Below are 23,664 nucleotides of genomic sequence, written 5' to 3' on the forward strand. Positions count from 1 at the left end.
TACTTTAAATCAAAGCTGCAGAAGCTATCGGAAGCCTGCATCCCAAGAAAGGGGAAAAAATTCATAGGCAGGAGTTGTAGACCAAGCTGGATGAGCAAGCATCTCAGAGAGGTGATTAAGAAAAAGCAGAAAGCATACAGAGAGTGGAAGATGGGAGGGATCAGCAAGGAAAGCTACCTTATTGAGGTCCAAACATGTAGGGATAAAGTGAGACAGGCTAAGTCAAGTAGAGCTGGACCTTGTAAAGGGAATTAAAACCAATAGTAAAAGGTTCTATAGCCATATAAAGAAGAAAACAAAGAAAGAAGTGGGACCGCTAAACGCTGAAGATGGAGTGGAGGTCAAGGATAATCTAGGCATGGCCCAATATCTAAACAAATACTTTGCCTCAGTCTTTAATAAGGCTAAAGAAGATCTTGGGGATAATGGTAGCATGGCAAATGGGAATGAGGATATGGAGGCAGATATTACCATATCTGAGGTAGAAGAGAAACTCGAACAGCTTAATGGGACTAAATCGGGGGGCCCAGATAATCTTCATCCAAGAATATTAAAGGAATTGGCACATGAAATTGCAAGCCCATTAGCAAGAATGTTTAATGCATCTGTAAACTCAGGGGTTGTACCATATGATTGGAGAATTGCTAACATAGTTCCTGTTTTTAAGAAAGGGGGGAAAAAAAGTGATCCGGGTAACTACAGGCCTGTTAGTTTGACATCTGTAGTATGCAAGGTCTTGGAAAAAATTGAGGGAGAAAGTAGTTAAGGACATTGAAGTTAATGGTAAATGGGACAAAATATAACATGATTTTACAAAAGGTAGATCATGCTAAACCAACCTGATCTCCTTCTTTGAGAAAGTAACAGATTTTTTAGACAAAGGAAACGCAGTGGATCTAATTTACCTAGATTCAGTAAGGTGTTTGATACCGTGCCACATGGGGAATTATTAGTTAAATTGGAAAAGATGGGGATCAATATGAAAATTGAAAGGTAGATAAGGAATTGGTTAACAGGGAGACTACAGTGGGTCCTACTGAAAGGTGAACTGTCAGGCTGGAGGGAGGTTACCAGTGGAGTTCCTCAAGAATCAGTTTTGGGACCAATCTTATTTAATCTTTTTATTACTGACCTCGGCGCACAAAGTGGGAGTGTGCTAATAAAGTTTGCGGATGATACAAAGCTGGGAGGTATTGCCAATTTAGAGAAGGACCAGGAAATCATACAGGAAGATTTGGATGACCTTGTAAACTGGAGTAATAGCAATAGAATGAAATTTAATAGTGAGAAGTGTAAAGTTAAGCATTTAGGGATTAATAACAAGAATTTTAGTTGTAAGCTGGGGACGCATCAATTAGAAGTAACAGAGGAGGAGAAGGACCTTGGAGTATTGGTTGATCATAGGATGACTGAGCCGCCAATGTGATATGGCCATGAAAAAAGCTAATGCGGTCTTGGGATGCGTCAGGCGAGGTATTTCCAGTAGAGATAAGGAGGTGTTAGTACCGTTATACAAGGCACTGGTGAGACCTCATCTGGAATACTGTGTGCAGTTCTGGTCTCCCATGTTTAAGAAGGATGAATTCAAACTGGAGCAGGCACAGAGAAGGGCTACTAGGATGATCTGAGGAATGGAAAACCTGTCTTATGAAAGGAGACTCAAGGAGGTTGGCTTGTTTAGCCTAACTAAAGGAAGGTTGAGGGGAGATATGATTGCTCTCTATAAATATATCAGAGGGATAAATACGGGAGAAGGAGAGGAATTATTTTAGCGCAGTACCAATGTAGTCACAAGAACAAATGGATATAAATTGGTCCTTTTGGAAGTTTAGACTTGAAATTAGATGAAGGTTTCTAACCATGAGGAGTGAAGTTCTGGAATAGCCTTCCAAGGGAAGCAGTGGGGGCAAACGACCGATCTGGCTTTAAGATTAAACTTGATAAGTTTATGGAAGAGATGGTATGATGGGATAACATGATTTTGTTAATTAACTGATCTTTAAATATTCATGGTAAATAGCCCCAATGGCCTGTGATGGGATGTTAGATGGGGTGGGATCTGAGTTTCTACAGAGAATTCTTTCCTGGGTATCTGGCTGGTGAATCTTGCTCATATGCTCAGGGTTTAGCTGATCACCATATCTGGGGTTGGGAAGGAATTTTCCTCCAGGGCAAATTGGAAGAGGCCCTGGAGGTTTTTTGCCTTCCTCTGTAGCATGGGGCACGGGTCACTTGCTGGGGGATTCTCTGCTCCTTGAAGTCTTTAAACCACGATTTGAGGACTTCAGTAGCTCAGACATAGGTGAGAGGTTTTTCGCAGGAGTGGGTGGGTGAGATTCTGTGGCCGGTGTTGTGCAGGAGGTCGGACTAGATGATCATAATGGTCCCTTCTGATCTTAGTATCTATGAATAAAAATATTTTTTGTGGCAAAAGGAAAAAAGGAGGGAGAGAACTCTCTGGTTCCTGTCAGATATGTAATCTGCAGTGCCCAGATGTTTTGTCTATAAATACCTAGATTGAATAATATTCACTGGTCTGACTTAAACTTAAAAAAAAATTCCCTGAACTGCAGTCCGTAAGACTCAGGATTCTCAAAACAGTGGGTGACTATTGAGCCTGACACACAACTGAGTCTGTTAATGTTAGGGGGCTTATTCCTTCACCCACTTACTTCCCTGGTCCTTCTCGCATGAACAGAGAGCAACAATACCCGAAGTCCAAAGGTGCAAACAATTAGATGTTTATTGGGGTGAACTTCCAGCAAGCATGATTCCAGTTTCCTTCCTTAGTGTCCCCCTTCCCGGCTCTGACACCAGAGAGCCTTACAACTGTGTCCTTGTTCCCATTCCTGCCCTTAGCCAAACATGATTCCAATTTCCTTACCCCCATTCCCTGTTCCCCTTTCCCCCCACACCCACTTCCTGATTGACTGCAGACTATATAGTAAAACTTTGGTTAAGGTATAGCTAAGCAGAACTCATCATTTTCCTGAAATTTAACTAACCTATCCTAACATATTGTAACATGATTATGTAACCAATTATATCCCACCACCTTAGTTTACACCCAGCAAAATTAATTATACAGCAGACAGAAACAATCACAGACCCAGACAGAGATTATACAGACAAAGAATAGCAAAGTGGGAACCATAATGACAAAACGATACAGAAGTGAGGATTTCACATCCCAGCTATTGATAAGTGAGTTCTTGCCAGACAGGATACTATCAAACTAAGTTTCCTTTTACATTTTCTAGGCACTTCCCTTTCTCTGGAGGTGATAGGCACTATCAGGACAGGATTGTATTCCTAACAGCCCAATAGCACCTTCTTTCAATGTGACTAGTTTGGAATGTGAGGAGGTGACCGGTTGCTTCCCAGTTTATGGCTGCCTCTGTTGCTTAGCCAAAGGCCTTAGCCTAAGCACAGGGCCTCAGACTGTCACAGTAAGAGAAGGCCCTTACACCGGCAGACAGTGATTTTGATTTTCTTTCTTTTATATCTCTATAACTAGCCAAGTGATAAGGATACACCTAAATTCTTAAAGTACAGGCCTTTACAGACAGGCCTGAATATCTATATCCTAACAATGTTTCTTGAGTTTTGCTGCTGTGATTTCATGGTACAGTAAAAGCTGTGTTATCCATCCCTGTTCCAACTGGAAAGCTCTATAAACTGATATTTCTAATCTTCTTAGAAAGTCCGGTTTATAATGTGGTTGGTGCAGGGCTGGCAGGCTCCCTACCTGGCTCCCCAGAAACAGCAACATGTCCCTGCTGCTTAGGCTGAGGAATGGCCACAGGGGGTTCAGAGTGCAAGCGTAGGTGTGGGGTGTAGGCTTGGGGAGAGAGTTGGGGTGTCGGAGGGGGCTCGAGGCAGGGGTTGGGGCATGGGAGGGGTTTCAAGGTGCCAGATCTGGGGGGTGCTCATCTCAGGTGGCTCCCTGCAAGTGGCAACCTGTCATTGCAGCTCCTAGGTGGAGGTGCGACTAGGCAGCTCTGCAGTTCCTATTGCCTGGGAACTGTGGCCAGTGGGAGCTGCAAAGGTGGTGCCTGTGGGTGGAGGCAGTGCACAGAAACCCTTGGCATCTCTGCCTAGGACCAGCAGGGACAAGTTGCAGCTTGCAGAGAGCTACCTGTGGTGAGCACCCCCCAGATCTGGCACCCCAAAACCCCTCCTGTGCCCCAGCTCTGTTTCCCCTCCCACATCCAAACTCCCTTCCTCTTAGTTAACCTGAATTTTTCATTTACCTGAACACCCCCCATTCTCCCAACATGCTGGATAAAGAAGCTTTTACTGTATTTGAACTTAAATTCTGTGTGTGTGGATCACCCTGTGCTGTAGAAGTGAAGGTTCCTTCACTTTCCAGTCCTTGGCTCTGTGACTTTTGACTCCTGTGTTAACTACAGCCTCAATTACGTATGTACATATATACATTCATTCTCTTAGATTGCAAATCACCCATCACATCACAATGAATAGTAACGAGCACACAAGTCATTGCCCAGAAATCTTCCTCCACATTTCGTGGCCTTCACACACCTTGAGAAATGCACGGCATCCCATCCAGTCAGTCACATCATTGACCTACACTTGCTGCTGATGCCCTTGGCACCAGTCCCTGCAATTCTTGCTTCAGCAACTGTCCTTTGCTTATCCAACTCACATGTCCTGCAAATTCAAGTTTTCTTCATCTGTTCTTCTTGATTGCTGGTATCACTCTAGTTATGCTGTAAATTCAGGCAAGTACCTCCTTGTTAATAGTGTACTAACCATAGCTAACCCAGAGCAATTGCCCGTAGCATTTCTATTCAAAAGCAAAGAATGTCTCTTAATGCTTTTTCTTAACTTCCATGTCTTGCATGTATATAGCAAGATGCTTAAGACAAGACACTGCACAAGATTTCTAAATCATCAAGAGCCCAAGGTTGTCCACTCATATTAAAAGCTGTGGTAGAGGATATTTTGTGAGGGAATCTAATCAATGCCTTTACACTGGCCCATTGAAAGAGAGGGGATTGTCCCTCTGTGGAAAGGCTTCCTCCCAAAATAGAAAATCCTAGGAATCCCACAAGAGGGTAGGACTATCCATGCTGAGGTACTGATCCACAACAGTGGCACCTGCCCGCAGCTCATCTCATCCCGGCAACACAGCTGATTGGAGATGGGAAATTGCACTTGAAGGACACCCCTTCCCCTTCATGAATTCCAGGGAGAATGATCAGGTCCTATTAATAAATAAATGTATTAAAGCCCTGCCTGGGAGCCCTAGTCCTAGACCAAGAACTCATAGTAAGTGCTGTCCAAACCCATAATTTGGTACTGGAATTACATGTAAATATCAGCAATATAAATTTTATTTAGCTGTTTAGACAAACTGAGGTATAGCATGGGCTATTGAGAAGTATTTGTAATGTGCCTCTAACTCATTAACATTAATGATAATTAAGTGTTCATATCAAAAGTGAGAACATAAACCTTGGCCCAGACACACTCATTTCAGACCACATGGTGGCATTCTATGGGGTTTATTAGACTCTTACCCTCTAATCAAACAGTCCTCTGCTTAGTACCAGTACATAGGGAGCCTTAAGTCACACTAACAGCAGTGTCTATCACAATCACCACTCTCACTGATGTTTTAGCCTTTTACGTAGGGATCATGACTCCCTTTCAGTTTCTACACAGGAACTGCTTTCATCTTCTGCCATTTATATGTCACATTCTTAGGAGCTGTTCTTGCTTTAAATGGTAAAAGGGAAGAAGGCAACAGACACTGGTTAATTTACACAAAAAGTGAAGGACATTGGTAAGCCTAATGGCTCCTGTTTGTACATGTTCTGTGTAGGAGGATCTTCTGACAAGTCATCTGGGGCAGAAGATGAACATCCGGTGTTTTAATAATTTTTTGTTACATATCAACTTGCACTGCAGAAAATATAGCTAATTCAGAAGGCAAAATGAATCCCATTAGTAAATAATACACCAGATAATAGCAAATATAAAACCCAGGCTGTCAGTAGATTGGATAATACTCTACCAGACAATGATACTAGAATGTCAAAGATATATATAACTGCTTCACAAATCTAGGCATTACTTCTATTAGTGGGCCAAATTGGGATACCATGAATCGTTATGATAATGAACAAATATCTTTCAGCAATTCAGCTGAAATACCTTATGCTCCCTTTAAAATAAATCCAGATTGCTTTTAATTATTTACCACTGAAAACTCGGCATGAAAAAAAAAATGGATACATGGATTTCCTTGTGCACTGTGCCATTAGGTGAGATTTCTCTCTTTCTCACCACATCTCTCTGAAAGAGGGGAATGGCTAGACTGCAAGGTGGCAAAGCTACAGGCCCGGAGAGCTCTTCTTTGGTACCAAAGAAGCCCACTCAGGTTCCAACCGCGCCTCCCTCAGAGCGCACAAGATCTTCAGCAGCAGTGCTTCCCTCCAAGTACCTAAAGCCTGCGATACTGTCAGGGTCCTTTGTCATGACTACTTCAGCACAGATGTCAACCTCAGTACTGATCACCCTTGCAGCACTGCAGGAGTTCTGTTTTCCCCCAGCACCTGGTTGTACCTCAGACTCCTGACACTGCTCCTTGGCTCCGATGTGCTGTCAGTACTTAACATCCAGATCACCTGAACTTTACCCAGTACCAATTGTTTCACTTCAGATCTCTCCAGGCGCTCCACTGTTCCTTGGCAAACCTGAGCAAGAGGATTCCACCTTGGTCTCTCTTCCTCACTCCTGTATAGGTCCCTTCCCAGAGGCCTTTGCTGAAGCTGCAACTGTTGGATCATATTAAAGAAGTTCTGTATTAAAATCAAATGAGTTTGATTGCCCATAGTTTAAATTCCAGGGTACTACTAATTAAGAGGTCTCTTGGTTTTTGGTGCTGTTTTTTTCCCCTCTGTGTGAAACTTGCAAGCTGCTAATTGTGTCAGTACATTCTAAGACAGTCTGTTCTCAAAGCAATTCTTTATAACAACAACAACTCACACAGAGAGAGACTCAAAGCAATACTCTGTAACAGAAACAGCACCCAGAGACTCCCTGCCCTTTTGTTGTAATCATCTCACTTTATGTGAAAGTAGAATGAATTATATTGAAATTATAATTCGTTAAAGAAATGCTGCTTGAAGAGTTTGTTGAAATATAGTTGTCAGGAAGAGAAACATTAAGGAGTGTGAGACAATGGGTCCTCAAACTAATGAGTGCAGAGCTCCTACTGAGCTAGGAGATTGGTAAACGTTAGTATGCAAATAAGATATGTATGTATATTGTCAGTTTCTGCTTCCTTTTGTCTCCTATGTTAAATTGGCTTTGGCTTATGTGTATAAATAAGTTAGCTTGAGCTTTTGCAGGTGGCTCACATATCTGGGTGCATTGGCAAAGCGCTTTGCTAATAAATAGAGTGGTCTGACAAATTCAGAGAGTCTTGAATCTGACTTTGACAATTTGGAGGTTCCACCGAGATGGCAACAGTCTTCACTGGGGCCATGTGACTCCTGACCGTTCTTAGGATGGCCGTGGCAAGCAGACACCTGGGTATTTGGCCCGAGCAGTCCTCCGCCAGAACGGAAGGGTGCATGACCACAGTGAAGTCTACGCCATCGAACCTGTTGGTTCCCACTCTGTTCTGGTAGGGATCCTGGGATCTGACATTAGGAATCTGGTCAAGTAATTATTTCTGTGTTTTGTCTGGACTGAGGACTGTCTTGGCTGTGTCTATCAGTCCTCCCTGTGGTGTATTTGAGTTTGGGCACCCTCTCCATCCGGGGATTGGCTGACCAAAGGGTTCCTGTCCCCATGGTCTGAGTGAGTGAAATCTGCACAATTGCAGCCGCACCGTGCCTTGGGTAAAACCCTTGGTGTGAAAGCAAGGGCGATTGAGGCAGTAGCCTGTGGGCTCCTTTTGTGTGTTGCACCGGGCATCGCTCTGATGAACCCGACTTTCATTCTTGTGTGATTGGTGTGTAAAGTCCTCCTGTATGGGTAACCAGATGTCTAAGTCGGGACAGTTCCCTAAAGGAACACCGGCTCATTTTATGTATTTTAGGAAGGGTCTGGACTCCTGTAAATTTCTGGAAAAATGGTCTAGGCTAACTCAGGAGAATCCCAAAATTCAGTGGCCACTGTTAGGATCTTGGGACAAAGACAGAGTAGATGTCTTAAAAGACAAATTGGCAAAAGGAGAGGTTGATTGTTTCATGCAGTGGTGGGAAGAGGCAAATCATAGGTGGACAGAATCAAAACTTGCCTCTTTTAAGGATTCAAATGATAAGTTAAAAGCTTTATTAGAAGCCTTCTCTCCCACTGCCAGACAGAGCGCTCCCCTTTATCCTGTTCTCTGGGAAGATCAGGATTGATCCCCTCCCCCTTCATACTCCCATCTCATTGTGGGAAAGGGTGAAGAAAACCCCTTGTTAAATTCTGGGGATGATGCTGAGGAAGATGCATTAATTGGCCTGGCATCCTTGCATCGGATCAATAGGTGGTCACAACTCCCAGGGGTCTCCAGTTCAGACCCGTCTGGATCGTCCAGTACTGCCCAGGCCCAATCCTCCAGTACCACTCAGACCTGTAAAGAAAAAAAACCCCATTTCCCCAAAACCCTCCAGTCTGCCTGACTCCTCTTTTTCCCCATACATACGAAGATAGCCTGGACACTGATTGGGCCCAATGCTTACGCTCTGGCTCTAAACCTATCCAGGCTCCCCTCTGAATCCTGCATACTGGGGGCCAACAAGAGGGTCCCACTTAGAGCTATAAACCCTGGACTCTTACAGCGTTTCTTTCAATTGTAAAAGGCTTTCCAAAGCCCCTGGAAAATCCTACCACATTTGCAGAGGAATTTTTGTTGGTGCGCGACACCTATGAACCCTCTGAGGCAGACCTCCTGCAGCTGTGCAAGCTACTTGTAACCCCTAGCAAGCATGAAAAAATGGCTCACAGCAGCCAACTGGCCCATCAGTGAGTGCCATTCAACTTTACCAGACACTGGTCTGGACGCTGAATACCGGAAAAAGTGTAAAGACCGAGCTAAAAACCTACATGAGGCCATCCCTTGAGTATGGACTCCAAAAACAAACTGGACAGCCATACATTGCTGTACACAGCGACAGGGAGAAAGTCTGGGTGACTATCGCACCTGACTGACTGACGTTTTTCCTGCAACATTCTGGTATACAGCAACCGGGTGAAAATGGGAAGGGCGCCCTGGGTCAAGCATTTGTTAATGGCCTCTTACCTGCTATTGGCAGTATGCTAAAGCGAATAAGTGTTGGGTGGGAAACTGAAACCATGGATAAATTGCAATCAGTGGCAGAACACTGCCATCGCACTCTAAAGGGAAAGGAGGAACAATCTTCCCAAAAGTTAATGGCCCTGCAAATACAGCATTATTCAGGGCAAGGTAAACAGTACCGGGGAGGGAGATGTGGTCACAGGAGGGGCCATGGAACTGGATTTTTGGGGGTGTTTGTAGTTACTGTAAACAACCCAGACATTGGAAAAAAGTGTCTGCACTTGCCTAATAGCTCTGTAAACAACCAGCTAAACCCCCTGTTGGCACAGCCCAACAGTCCCCAGACTTACTTTGTCCCAGAGCAATGACAGAACACCAGGGAACTTCAGGAAATTTTGGCTTCTTTATTACCTCACTCCCACGGGTGAATGTGTTTTGACTATTAATGATCTTTCTCTCCTTTTCCTTGTTGATATGGGAGCTTCGCTCTCTGAGGTTCGTACTGCCAACCTGCCTGAGGTTCCCTGCTCTGAAAAACACATATCTGCTGTGGGCATTAAGGGAGTCCCAACCCCTTATCCCCTTTCAAAACCTCTACCAGTTCAGGTTGGTCCCCTTTCCGCTGACCATGCATTCCTCCTCCTGGATTCCACTCCGGTGAACCTTTTGGATCAGGACCTGTTATGTAAACTTGGCTGTACCATCTACTGTTCCCTGGATGGTGTCTACTTACAAATCCCCCAGTCCTCTGAGTGATTCTGTAGCCTCCCTGCTGTCTGAAACTCCCCTTTCCACTCCGGTCCCCTGCTGCCCATTGGTCCCGTCCCTTGAACACCTAATTTCACAGGTCCCATCCTCTCTGTGGCCAACCCACCCGTCTGAAGTGGGCTGTTTACATACTGACCCCGTCTGCATTATTGTTGATTCCTCCAAACCTCTGCCTCGCCTGTCTCAATACCCTTTAAACCCTAAAGCAGAGGCTGGAATTGCTCCAGTCATGACTGCCCTGTGGGAACAAGGCATTATTATCCCCTGCTCCAGCCCCTGTAACACCCCTATTCTCCCAGTTCGAAAAGCTGATGGTAAATTGTGGCGGTTTGTTCAGGATCTTCGGGCCATTAACCGCATTGTCATACCTGCCTTTCCCGTTGTCCCTAACCCAGCGATGATTCTGGCTTCTATCCCACCAGATGCAACTCATTTTACTGTTGATCTGTGCTCTGCTTTCTTTTCTGTCCTGGTTCAGCCTGACTCCCAGTTCCCGTTTGCCTTTTCTTACAAGGGGCAACAGTACACATGGACCACACTGCCCCAGGGGTATACTGAAAGTCCGTCATATTTTTCCAAGCATTCGCCCTGGACCTTGCTAACCTTGTTTTCCCGTCCAGGTCCACACTAGTCCAATATGTAGATCTACTCCTCTGTTCCCCTTCATTGTCTGCCTCAAACTGACTCTTTAGTGCTCCTTACTGCCCTAGCAAATAAGGGTCAAAGAGCTTCTCGCTCTAAACTACAACTCTGTCAAGCTTCTGTCACATACCTTGGCTTTCTCCTCTCCCACTGTTCCTGTGCACTTTCTCCCACCCGCATCCAAACTATCCTTAGCTTTCCCCGACCCTGCTCCCCACCCTGGGTCCGGAAGTTTTTAGCATGGCTGGATTTTGCCGACAATGGATTTCCCAATATGCCTCCCTTGCAAAACCTCTCCAGGAACTCACTCGATTCTCTGCCTGACCCCATGCCGTGGCCCCCTGAGGCCAATTCTGCCTTTGTTTCCCTCAAACAAGGTTTGGCTTCTGCTCCTGCCTTAGGGCTGCCTGACTATTTTAAGCCTTTTACCCTTTTCTGCCACGAACAATCTGGGTGTGCACTTGGAGTTCTCACTCAGATGCATGGAGAAAAGAACTGCCCAGTGGCTTATTTCTCTGCCACTTTAGACCCTGTTGCCCCAGGCTTACCCCCCTGCCTGCATGCTATGGCTGCTGCAGCAGGCCTAGTTGAAATATCGGATTCCCTTGTTCTCTGCTCTCCTCTTACCCTCCTGGTCCCTCGCTCCGTAGAAACTCTCCTGCTACAACGTAACACAGGCCACCTCTCCTCTGCCCACCTTACCAGGTATGAACTTTTACTACTATCAGCTTCATATATCTCCATAAAGCATTGTTCTCAGTTAAACCCTGCCACTCTCCTTCCTTTGTCTAATGACTGTGATCCCCATGACTGCCTTGCAACTGTCTCTGCTGTCACCGTCCCGTGCCCTGACCTTTCTGATGTCCCTCTCCCTAACTCTGACCTTGTTTTATTTACTGATAGTTCCTGTTTGAGACTACCAAGGTTGTCTCCTTTCAGGATATGCTGTAGTTTCACTCTCTGAAACCCTAGAAGCTGCGCCTTTACCTTCTGTAACCTCAGCACAAGTCACTGAATTAGTTGCCTTCACCCATGCCTGCTTTTTGGTGGAGGGACACTCCGCCACCATTTACACTGACTCCCGCTACGCTTCTGGGGTTGTACATTGGTACCCTCTGGCAAACTCTGAGTTTCCTTACCTCTGCCGGTACCCCTATTAAAAATGGGCCCTACATCGCTGCCCTCCTGTATGCAGTTTTACTTCCGTCTGCCCTAGCTATTGTTAAGTGCCCTGGCCACTCAATGGTGGATACTGATGTTGCTAAGGGTAATGCATTTGCTGATGCCTCTGCGAAACATGCTGCTGCCATAGAACCTTCCCCAGATGCATTTCTAGGTTCTCTCTCTTTCTATATGGCCACCATCCCTTACTGACCTCACCCTGCTCCAAGACTCTGCCCCAGAAACTGAGAAAGAATCCTGGGTTGCCCAAGGTTGCTCTCTACATCCCGATTCTCTTTGGCGCTTGCCTACTGGCGCCTTTGTAGCCCCCTTTTCACTCTACCTGTCTCTGGCCGCCCTGCTACATGGTGTTTCGCATGTCGGAAAGGAGGGGATGGTCTCTGCTGTAACTAAGACAGGATGGTGGGCCCCCCATTTTAGCTCTTTTGCAGCCCGCCACTGTGCAGCCTGTACCATTTGCCAAAGCCATAATATTGGTAAACCTGTAAAAGTGCCCCAGGGGTTCCGGGGCCTGCCTCAAGCACTGTTCTTGCACTGGCAACTTCATTTTGTACAAATGGCTAAGTGTCAACAATATGAATTTATATTGGTTATGGTATGTTTATTCTCTGGTTGGATTGAAGCCTTTCCTTGTCGCAAGGCTGACTCACTGTTGCCAAATGTTTGTTAAATCATATTATGCCTGCCAAGGGAATTCCTGCTACTCTGTCCAGTGATTAGGGTACACATTTTACTGGACAACTTGTTCAACACCTGGACAGTATATTGCATATCAAACACCTGTTGTGCACTGTCCCTACCTCCCACAGAGTGCAGGTGCAGTTGAAAGATGAAATGGTGTACTTAAGAATAAGCTTGCTAAAATTTGTGACTCTACAGGATTAAGTTAGCCAGTAGCCTTACCATTAGCTCTTATGGACATGAGATCCACTCCATCCCAAAGGCATAAATTAAGTCCCTTTGAAATTGTTATGGGATGCCCTATGCGAGCTATGACTACTATTACTCCCGTTCCAGATTTGAACTTGACTCACAGTGCACTCCTTCAGTATTGCAAGGGACTAATGCAAGCTGTAAGTCACTTCCATTCACAGGTTCGAGCCGCCTGGCCCATGGAACCCACCTCTGATGCTTGCCACAACCTTGAGCCAGGTGATTGGGTCTACGTACGGCGCCATCATCGAAAGCACGCCTTGGAGCCCCGGTGGAAGGGTCCTCATCAGGTACTGCTTACTACACAGACAGCTGTTAAACTATCTGGCATCACAGCATGGATACATGCTTCACAGTGTAAGAAGGCACCATCCCCAGAGAAACAAACAGTCACCTCAGGACAACGCAGAGTCAATTTTGACTTCAGAAGAAGATGTAGAGGAACAGTCTGCAATACCTTACAATCTATGCTCTTGTAAGGGTTGCCAGAAGCAGATGAACAAAAAAAAAAAAAAAAAAAAGCAGTAGCGAGCCTAGCGCCTACTGCCTGGTGGGCATAAAACCGTGACTGCGGTTCCCTCAGTTGAGGTTGTCAGAACCAGAAGAGCCTTGCCTCCAACATGCGCCTCTGCCTGTTCCTCGGCTGCTGGTATCTTACGGTCTGGGGAGACCATGACGACAATTCTTGTATCCAGCAGCAGGTGTGGATAGCTCAGACCCTTAATATTTCTAATTGCTGGGTCTGCAGCCACATCCTAGCCCACTCTCAAACTGGTGTTCCTGTCCTGGCTATCCCACTCAAGGCCCCAGACCTCACTGGAGGGCCTTGTCCGTTTAACAAAATATGGAACAGCAATGACACTTGGGAAGCGGTGGGAATAAATGCATCTAAATGGATAAGTGTGGTGGAGGGAAAAGGTCATTGGTGTTGGGTGTGTAATGGGACAGGGCTGGATCTGGGGAAAAGCTGTTGCCTTCAGCATATTGTGGCCAATGGTGTATAGGATTATTCAAACAAAACTAAAAAGTGGCAGGCCGGGTATGGAGATATGAATTTTTTCTCAACCTGTGATCAAACAGAGAAATCAATCTCATGTTCCCCCACAGTAACCTTAGTGAAAACAATACAATCTTTCAATGTCATGCAAATAACACCACTCCTCGTAAGGAGAATTACCCTGTACCCTTTGGGAGATACTACTCCTCCTTTGCAAACACCTATATGACAAATGGGTGCAACCGACCCTTCCTGGCCTTAATAGGCCATCACTGGGTGTGTGGGACGAGGGCTTATACTGCACTACCAGCTAATTGGTCAGGAATCTGTTATCCCGCCTGACTCTTCCCACAATTCTGAGTGCTAGGAACCTTCCCTCGAGAACGCCTCCGCAATTTCAGGTGAAAAAGAATGGGTATCTGTTAAGTCCCATAGTATGTAAACAACATAAGCCCCTTAACCTGGGAAGAGGCCATTGGCGGTTCCTTAATACCATTAGGGGGAGTAATACACCATGCAAAAAGGCTCTTAAGGTTACAAGCAGTAGTTGAAATAATGGCAAATGAAACCAGAGAAAGGTTTAAGAGCCCTGGCCAAAGGAACAGGGGCAACCCGACAGATGGCCCTCCAAAACAGTCAGGCATTGGACATAGTGCTGGTGGCAAAAGGAGGGACTTGTGCTCTCATTGGAAAAGACTGCTGTGTGTCTATACCAGAACACACCAATGAGGTAATTGATTGTGCTAGCCACTTAGAACAAATTGCATATCTTCCCCATGAAGAGCCAAGTTCTTTATGGAAGTGGCTAAGTAACCTTTTCAATTTCTCTGGCATAGGAAACTGGTTGTTTCAGGGAGCCCTAACTCTCCTGTTTGGAATCCTAATAATTTTTGTATGTTTTCAGTTACTTTCCTGTTGTATCCAAAATTGTGTCAGGCATGCTACACAGATAGCTGCCCCAAACCAGAGTGCTAATTTGATGATTTTAAATATCACTGATGAACAAAGAGATAATGCTTGATATGTGGAACCCAGTAATTGTTGGTCATTGCGTAGCTTGACCAAAAGGAGGGATTGTGAAAGTAGAATGAATTATATTGAAATTATAATTCATTAAAGAAATGCTGCTTGAAGAGTTTGTTGAAATATAGTTGTCAGGAAGAGAAACATTAAGGAGTGTGAGACAATGGGTCCTCAAACTAATGAACGTAAAGCTCCTACTGAGCTAGGAGATTGGTAAACGTTAGTATGCAAATAAGATATGTATGTATATTTGTCAGTTTCTGCTTCCTTTTGTCTCCTATGTTAAATTGGCTTTGGCTTATGTGTACAAATAAGTTAGCTTGAGCTTTTGCAGATGGCTCACATATCTGGTTGCACTGGCAAAGCACTTTGCTAATAAACAGAGTGGTCTGACAAATTCAGTGAGTCTTGAATCTGACTTTGACAGTTAACAATTGTGATTAAAATAGAGAGAATGGATGTATCTGGATGGATGCTTGGTGTGGATAATAACTGAATGATCAGGGAGGTGCCAGCCTAAGAATCCAGTGTCCATCGGCTGAAGAAGGCGTCAAGTGGAAATAACCAGAGGACCCCCGGAGGGCAGACTGGAGTCCACCCAACAGCCTCAAGAATGGGAGAACCAAAAGAACAAGATAACATCTAGCAGCATGGAGCTGTCAGGAATGTGCCATCTGCTGATTGATTCAGCAACAGCATGAGGAGGCAATTCCCATAGACTGGCATAGGAAGAAATTCCTATAAAAATGGACTCTAGAAAGTGAACTTTGGGGTCTGATTCTGCAAACCAACTTCCAGAAGCATCAGATGAGCATCTGACAAGGCCCTGCTCCCTCCTCCTGTCCAGGCCACCTGGCCAGTGGCTTGGCATGAGCAACTAAGGCTGGTAACTATGATGATAACCTTGCAGAACCTCTGTGTGTGTGAGAGAATGAATATGAAATTGAATGGAATGTTATAGCTATAACTGCTTACTACGATTCTTTTTCTGTATTCACAATAAATGTGTTATACCTATAAAGTAAAAACCAGCAGGATCTTATTAAAGGGGAAAAGGCAAAATGACACAACTACTCATGGCCCATGATTACCACCAACTCCTCATTGGTATGAGCACCCTTGGGTGCTTCCTCCACTCAGACCAGCTTATCACCAGCAATTTTCCCAAAGTATCAAGTACTCACCATAGAGAGGAGCAACCAGCATCACCTACTCCCTCCAGGAGACCTGATCCTCCAGAGAAATAATTCAAGGAACAGGAGGCTAGAGCTAATGAAGGAATCTCCCCCACAGCCAACATTTTCTCTTCGGCGGTGGGGTAGGAGCAGTGGTGTGGCTGCAGACAGTGGAGCAGGGCAGTAGGGGGAGGAGGGGCAGCATCTTCCCTCCTGCTGCAAAACTTCACCCAAATGTAGTACAAAACTTGGCACTCCTCCTGCCCCGGTCCTCCCCAAATGGTGCCCCCGAAAGAGAAAAAGGAGAAATGTGATTACATTCTGCCAAAACCCCACTGACAATCAAAATTAGTACAAAATGTGCCTTTACACCAATTTTAAGGTCACACTGAAGCAAAACCAATAATACATCTCTTGTATGTCCAACAGTAGAACAATGCTATTTGCTGATTACGACAATGTTGTTAAAATGGCTGCTACAGTGAACATGGCATGAGCTGCCCCTGGCCCCATATCTGAAAACCTTAATTAAGTCATGCCCTAAGACTGTGGGTTTCATGATAAAAAGCATGAAATTTGCCAATTCCATCATTTTTTTTTGCACAAATCTGATCAACTATCTGTAAGAGAGACCAGGGTTGAGACAAGAGACCTGGGTTGGCTGTCCATAGTGGCCAAGGGAAGAAGCCTGATGAAAACCTGTTGAAGACCAACAATTTGACAGATGATTTGATGGGACGAGGCTGGGGAGAAGCCTAGGGAATAGCAAGGTAGGGAGTGGCTGTAGGAAGAATGAACAGGGAGCGGAGTTTAAGGGAGTTTTGTTCAATATCTTCATTCATGATCTGGAGGATGGTGTGGATTGCACCCTCAGCAAGTTTGCAGATAACACTAAACTGGGAGGAGAGGTAGATACACTGGAGGGTAGGGATAGGATACAGATCGACCTAGACAAATTAGAGGATTGGGCCAAAAGAAATCTGAGGTTCAGCAAGGACAAGTCCTACACTTAGGACGGAAGAATCGCATGCACTGCTACAGACTAGGGACTGAGTGGCTAGGCAGCAGTTCTGCAGAAAAGGACCTGGGGATTACAGTGGACAAGAAGCTGGATCAGAGTCAACAATGTGTCCTTGTTACCAAGAAGGCTAATGGCATTTTGGGCTGCATAAGTAGGAGCATTGCCAGCAGATCAAGGGATGTGATCATTCCCCTCTATTCGGCATTGGTGAGGCCTCATCTGGAGTACTGTGTCCAGTTTTGGGCCCCACACTACAAGAAGGATGTGGAAAAATTGGAAAGAGTCCAGTGGAGGGCAACAAAAATGATTAAGGGGCTGGAGCAGATGACTTATGAGGAGAGGCTGAGGGAACTGGGATTATTTAGTCTGCAGAAGAGAAGAATGAGGGGGGATTGGATAGCTGCTTTCAACTACGTGAAAGGGGGTTCTAAAGAGGACGGAGCTAGGCTGTTCTCAGTGGTGGCAGATGACAGAATGAGGAGCAATGGTCTCAAATTGCAGTCGGGGAGGTTTAGGTTGGATATTAGGAAAAACTTTCACTAGGAGGGTGGTGAAGCACTAGAATGGGTTACCTAGGGAGGTCGTGGAATCTCCTTCCTTAGAGGTTTTTAAGGCCCAGCTTGACAAAGCCCTGGCTGGGATGATTTAGTTGGGGATTGGTCCTGCTTTGAACAGGGGGTTGGACTAGATGACCTCTGGAGGTCACTTCCAACTCTGATATTCTAGGATTCTATGGAGGACAGCTGCCCATGATACAGGGTCCCTAGGCTGGAGTCCAAACTAGACGAAGGGCTCAGACGTCTCCATCTTGCCACCTGGGTGTGGTATGAAAACCCCTATGGGCCAAGGAAAGGACTGGGAAAAGAATCTGGGGAAGGCAAATTGCTGTTATACCCTGGAGAGGAGACAAAGTGGACAGGCCTCAATGGAGGCCTGTGACCCACGGGAAAAGAGGTCTTTCCATTACATTTGGGTATTTATTTGGATTTTGTTTATCCTGGAAGGGTAGGACCCTTGCCTTTGGTCTTCCAGTCAAAGCACCCAGACATTTGAGAGGGGAAACTGAGGCACACGTGACTTGACATCAGACTAGGTAAGCCACTATTACTTATTACAACACAGGTTCTGTACAAAGAGAACAAAGCAGTGGTCCCTGCCCCAAAGAACTTACAGTCCATGTATAAAACGAGACAAACAGATGGATACAGACAAAGATGGGGGAGCAAAAGGAAATAAAAAAACAATAATGATCAGCATGACAGGCAGTGGTCTCAGCACACCAAAAGCCTAGCCACTGTAAGTTTCTTTTTTGTAGACATCTCGGCAGAGGAGAGTTTTAAGGGGGGGGGGGGTTTGAAGGAGGATAATGAGTTAGGTTTGCAGATATTAATAGGAAGTGCCTCCCAAGTGTGAGACGCAGCCTGGGAGACAGCAGGAAGATGCTTGTTTGAAAATTTAATAAGTGGGTGACAGAAGCTGACATCCTAGGCTGATTGGGAATGGGAGTTGACATTTTGATAGTGAATGAGAGATGATAGGTTATTAAAAGCCTTGAAATTGAAAACCGTTTATATTTTATGCAATAGAGAAGTAGGGGTGAGTGGAGGGATTCAAAGAGGGGGTGACGTAGTCAAAGCAACAATGTAGGAAATGATCTTTGCAGCAACATCCCGAATGAGAATGAGGAGGACAAGGTTGTCTGTGTCAAAGCCAGAGAAAAGTAGTTGAGACAGAATCATAGAAATGTAGGGCTGGAAGAGACCTTGAGAAGTCATCAAATCCAGCCCCTTGTGCTATGGCAGGACCAAGTAAATCATCCCTGACAGCATGGATGGTGAGTAACATGCTCTGCCCCCAGGCCCCCTCCTCCTGCTTCTGCTAGGCATGGCTGCTCCAATCTCCTTGTAGTGTGGCCCCAGCTCGGACTATGCCACCCCATGCTCTGGGGCTGGGGATGTGCTGCCTGACCTCCTGGTTCTCTGGGGCTTGGGAGGGGAGGCTGCAGTTGCGTCACCTACCCTCTCCTCTCTCTGGGGCTAGGGGTGAGGCTAGGGGCTAGCCTCCTCCAGCTGGTGATTCACACACCGCCCATGCCTGACAGGTGTTTGTCCAACTTGTTTTTAAAAACTTCCCATGAAGGGGACTCCACACCATCCTTGGAAGCCTATTCCAGTGCTTAACTATCCTTATAGTTGGAAAGATTTTTTTAATCTCTCTCCTAAGTCTCCATTGCTGCAGATTTAGCCCTTTACTTCTTGTCCTACCTTCTGCATACAAGGAGAACAATTGAACATGGTCTTCTTTGTAACAGCCCCTAACATATTGGAAGGCTGTTATCAGGTCCCCCCTCAGGCTTCTTTTCTCAAGACTAAAGATGCCCAGTTTTTTTAAAAAATCTTTCCTCATAGGTCAGATGCTTACAAATTGTTTAATAATCTGCTCCAGTGTCTTTCCAGGTCTGACAAAAATGAGAGCCTGGATGAGAGTTTTAGCTGCGCAGATAGATAGGAAATGTTTTATGCAGAAAGAATTGCAAGATGTAGACTTCATATTCTACTAACCTCTACCAGCCTCTCCACACACTTTCAATCAGATCTCTGCCTCCAATCAATTTTCTTTTTCCCTTAGCCTCTGGAAGCAACTCTTAGTTTCCAATCCATTCTTTGCTCCAGTAGGTCCGTCAGTGTATACTCTGGTCACCAGTCACTCCGTTCTCTAATCCCTCCAACCTCCCTACTTTCAATGGATCCTCTGCAATCTGCATGGAGCAGCTGCTAGTGGTATGTAAGAGTGTGGGGTACGGCTGCAGAAACTAAGGGTTAACCTCTGTCTTACAAGGTAGGTTACTGCACTGAGGGAGCAACCAGTTGCAGTCAATACCATACTCAGGTTATTGTATTAGTATTTTAATAATAGTTTAATTGTTAAATACCCTCAGACACTGACAGTTTGTATGTCTACACTGCAATCATGGGGAGTGATTGCAGCTCCTATAGACATACCCGAGCTAGCTTTTCCCTAGCTAGCTTGGGTACTGGAACAATGAGCTGTGACAGCCCTGGCTTCAGTGCAGGCTGTACAAGCCTACTCAGCATCCTGGGGAATTACACTGTTGCTAGCCTGAACTGTCACACCTTCACTGCTTAAGTACCTGAGCTAGCTACATTACAGCTATCTCAGGTATGTCTACATGAGATGTAATCACATCCCACGATTTGCAGTGTAGACATAACCTGTATAAGATGTACAACATATGGTAGTAGGAGCAAACAGATTTGGGAGCAAACAGAAAGAAGTTTACAGCAATTTCAGATTCCTGAACTGCATGTATACAGTCCTCAAGGAGGGATGGCCCCAACCACTACTAGAATTAATGTTTGGGGGAATAATAGGAAGTATCAGGCAACCTTAACTATAAATGTTGCTACCTGTACCACCTATCAACTTTGAGCTATATATGAGGAGCAGGCGTTTGTCTCTACTCAGTATATGTACTCAGAATCTAAAAGGAACTGCCTAGATTCCTGCTGTAACTTTGAGTCTGGACAGTGTATTCTTGTTAGGCTAACAAAAAACAAATAAATTATAGCAGTCTGGTATAGTGCTATATCACAGCATTGGATCTATTGGGTGTCAGTGGAAAATAAGAAACTTTGACTCAGAGCATATATAGGCAAGGTACTATGAAAGACCTCAGAATTCCCCAATGGAGAAATGAATCCACAGCTTTTCTTTTTTATAAGAAGATCTGGACAAGACCTGGTGAATCCAGAGGATATAGGATTTCTGTTTGTATGAAGAATGTACCTTACATAATCTCAATGATATAGTAAAAATCATAGTGTTTGTACATTTATTTTCACCATATGAAGGGTTGTAAAATGATGTGCTCCTCCAAGATTTTACTCTAATCAGAAAGTTAATAATGAAGGTAACTAGGCAGTCAATAGAGATAATAATGCAACATCATGGACAGTCGCTTTGTTATTTAGCATTTTGTAATTTCAAAGTGTTGAACAAACAATTTGATTTGTTTTTTGGTGGCATTGTTTGAGCAAACTGAAAGGGTAAAATGAAATAACAGTTAATGATAAGTAATGCTATTATGTGGAAGGCCTAACAAAAAACCTTAGAATTCAGCAAACTTACACGTGCATCTGATTTCTGGTAAAAAGGAGAGCATGTGTAGGAGAACAAAGTGATCACAAATCTCAAACTGCAAAATAGATAGGGATTTTCAAGGATTTGAGTTTGAAAGTAAAACATTATTTATTTTTATTATAGTACCTACAAGCCCCAGTCATGCATCAGGATGCCATTATGCTAGCTGTTGCACCAACACAGAACCAGATCAAGTTCCTGCCCACAAAGAGCTTACAATCAAAATACTTCAGACTCTGGAGAATGCCAGGGGCCTTAATTGGCCACTTAGTTGTAATTCACAGCCAATACACACCCCAAAGGCCACCTCCCCCCCCCCCCCGCAAGCCAGAAGTATTTGACCATGTGTATGTTGCTAGTGTGGACTGAGATCATACTAAGTAGTTCTCTCAAAACAGGACTACTTGGCATTATCTCATTTTGCACTGGCAGCATACATAAGATCAAATACTTCAGGCTGGGGGTGGGAGGATGGACTCTGGGGTCAATGAACACCCCTGGCTTTCCTTGGAGTCCCTGTTGCTCTCAGGAGTAGAGCCACCCTGGACAGTTGGGATCTTTAGTTCTGTCCTACTCCTCCCCTCCTGTGAGAATGGTTTTGGGTTGCTGGGGGAAGCAAAAAGGGGAGAGAAGTCTGCCTGCAGCAACTCTGATTGGTTATTCTGCCTCAGGAGGCAGGGAAGTGGAGCAGGCAGACAATCATAGTAGAAGGACTGCTAAACAGAGATGGGGTTCACCTATTGAGAAAGGGGAAGAGCATATTTGGCTACCGATTGGCTAACCTAGCAGGGAGGGCTTTAAACTAGGTTCAATGGGGGCAGGTGACCAAAGCCCACAGGTTAGTCAAAAACATGGAGACCTGGGAGAAGGGTCAGAATCTGCAGGGAACATGGGCTGTTATAGCAGAAATAAGGGGGAGACAAAACAGAACAGGGGGGAAATCAAATCAGTATCTTGGATATCTGTATACTAATGTGAGAAGTACGGGGAATAAGCAGGAAGAACTCAAAATGCTAGTAAATAAACACAACTATGAGATAGTTGGCATCACGGAGACTTGGTGGGATAATACACGACTGGAATATTGGTATAGAAGGGCACAGCTTGCTCAGGAAGGACAGGCAGGGGAAAGAGGGAGGAGGTGTTGCCTTATATATTAAAAATGTATACTCTTGGACTGAGGTTGAGATTGAACAAGTCTGTCTCTTATTTCTAAGTCTCTGGGTAAAGATAAAAGGGGTAAAAAAAAACAAACAAGAGTGATGTCATGGTAGGGGTCTACTACAGACCACCAAACCAGGAAGAGGTGGATGAGGCTTATTTTAAAAAGCTAACAAATCATCCAAAGCACAGGACTTGGTGGTGATGGGAGATTTCAACTACGCAGACATCTGTTGGGAAAACACATCAGGACACAGATTATCCAACAAGTCCTTGGAATGTACTGGGGACAATTTTTTATTTCAGAAGGAGGGAGGCTGTTCTAGATTTGATTTTGACAAATAGGGAGGAACTGGTTGAGAATTTGAAAGTGGAAGGCAACCTGGGTGAAAGTGATCATGAAATGGTAGAGTTCATGATTCTAAGGAATGGTAGGAGGGAGAACAGCACAATAAAGATAATGGATTTCAAAAAGGCAGACTTTAGCAAACTCAGGGAGTTGCTAGGTAAAATCCCATGGAAAGCAAGTCTAAGGGGAAAAACAATTGAAGACAGTTGGCAGTTTTTCAAAGAGACATTATTAAGGGCACAAGAGCAAACTATCCTACTGCGTAAGAAAGATAGGAAGTGTGGCAAAAGCCCACATTGAAGATCTCCTGGGTTAAGCCAATGATCTAAAACTCAAGAGTCCTACAAAAATGTGGAAATTCAGTCAAATTACAAAGGATGACTATAAACAACACAAGTATGTAGGGACAAAATTAGAAAAGCCAAGACACAAAACAAGATCAAACTAGATAGGGACATAAAAGGTAACAAGAAAACATTCTACAAATACATTAAAAGCAAGAGGAAGACCAAGCACAGAGTAGGCCCGTTACTCAATGAGGGGGAAAGAGAATAACAGAAAATGTGGAAATGGCAGAGGTGCTTAATGACTTTGGTTTTTACCAAGAAGGTTTGTGGCAATTGGACGTCTAACATAATTAATGCCAGTGAAATTGAGGTAGGATCAGAGTCTAAAATAGGGAAAGAACAAGTCAAAAGTTACTTTGAGAAGTTAGAGGTCTTCAAATCACCAGGGCCTAATTAAATGCAACCTAGAATACTCAAGGAGCTGACTGAGGAGATATAATTGATATAGATTATCAATTATCTTTGTAAAGTCATGGAAGATGGGAGACATTCCAAAAGACCGGAAAAGGGCAAATATAGTGCCTATCTTTAAAAAGGGAAATAAGGACAACCCAGGGAATTACAGACCAGTCAGCTTAACTTCTGTACTCGGAAAGATAATGGAGCAAATAATTAAGCAATAAATTTGCAAACACCTAGA

This window comes from Lepidochelys kempii, chromosome 2, assembly GCF_965140285.1.
Source record: "Lepidochelys kempii isolate rLepKem1 chromosome 2, rLepKem1.hap1, whole genome shotgun sequence".
In the NCBI taxonomy this organism is placed as follows: Eukaryota; Metazoa; Chordata; order Testudines; family Cheloniidae; genus Lepidochelys; species Lepidochelys kempii.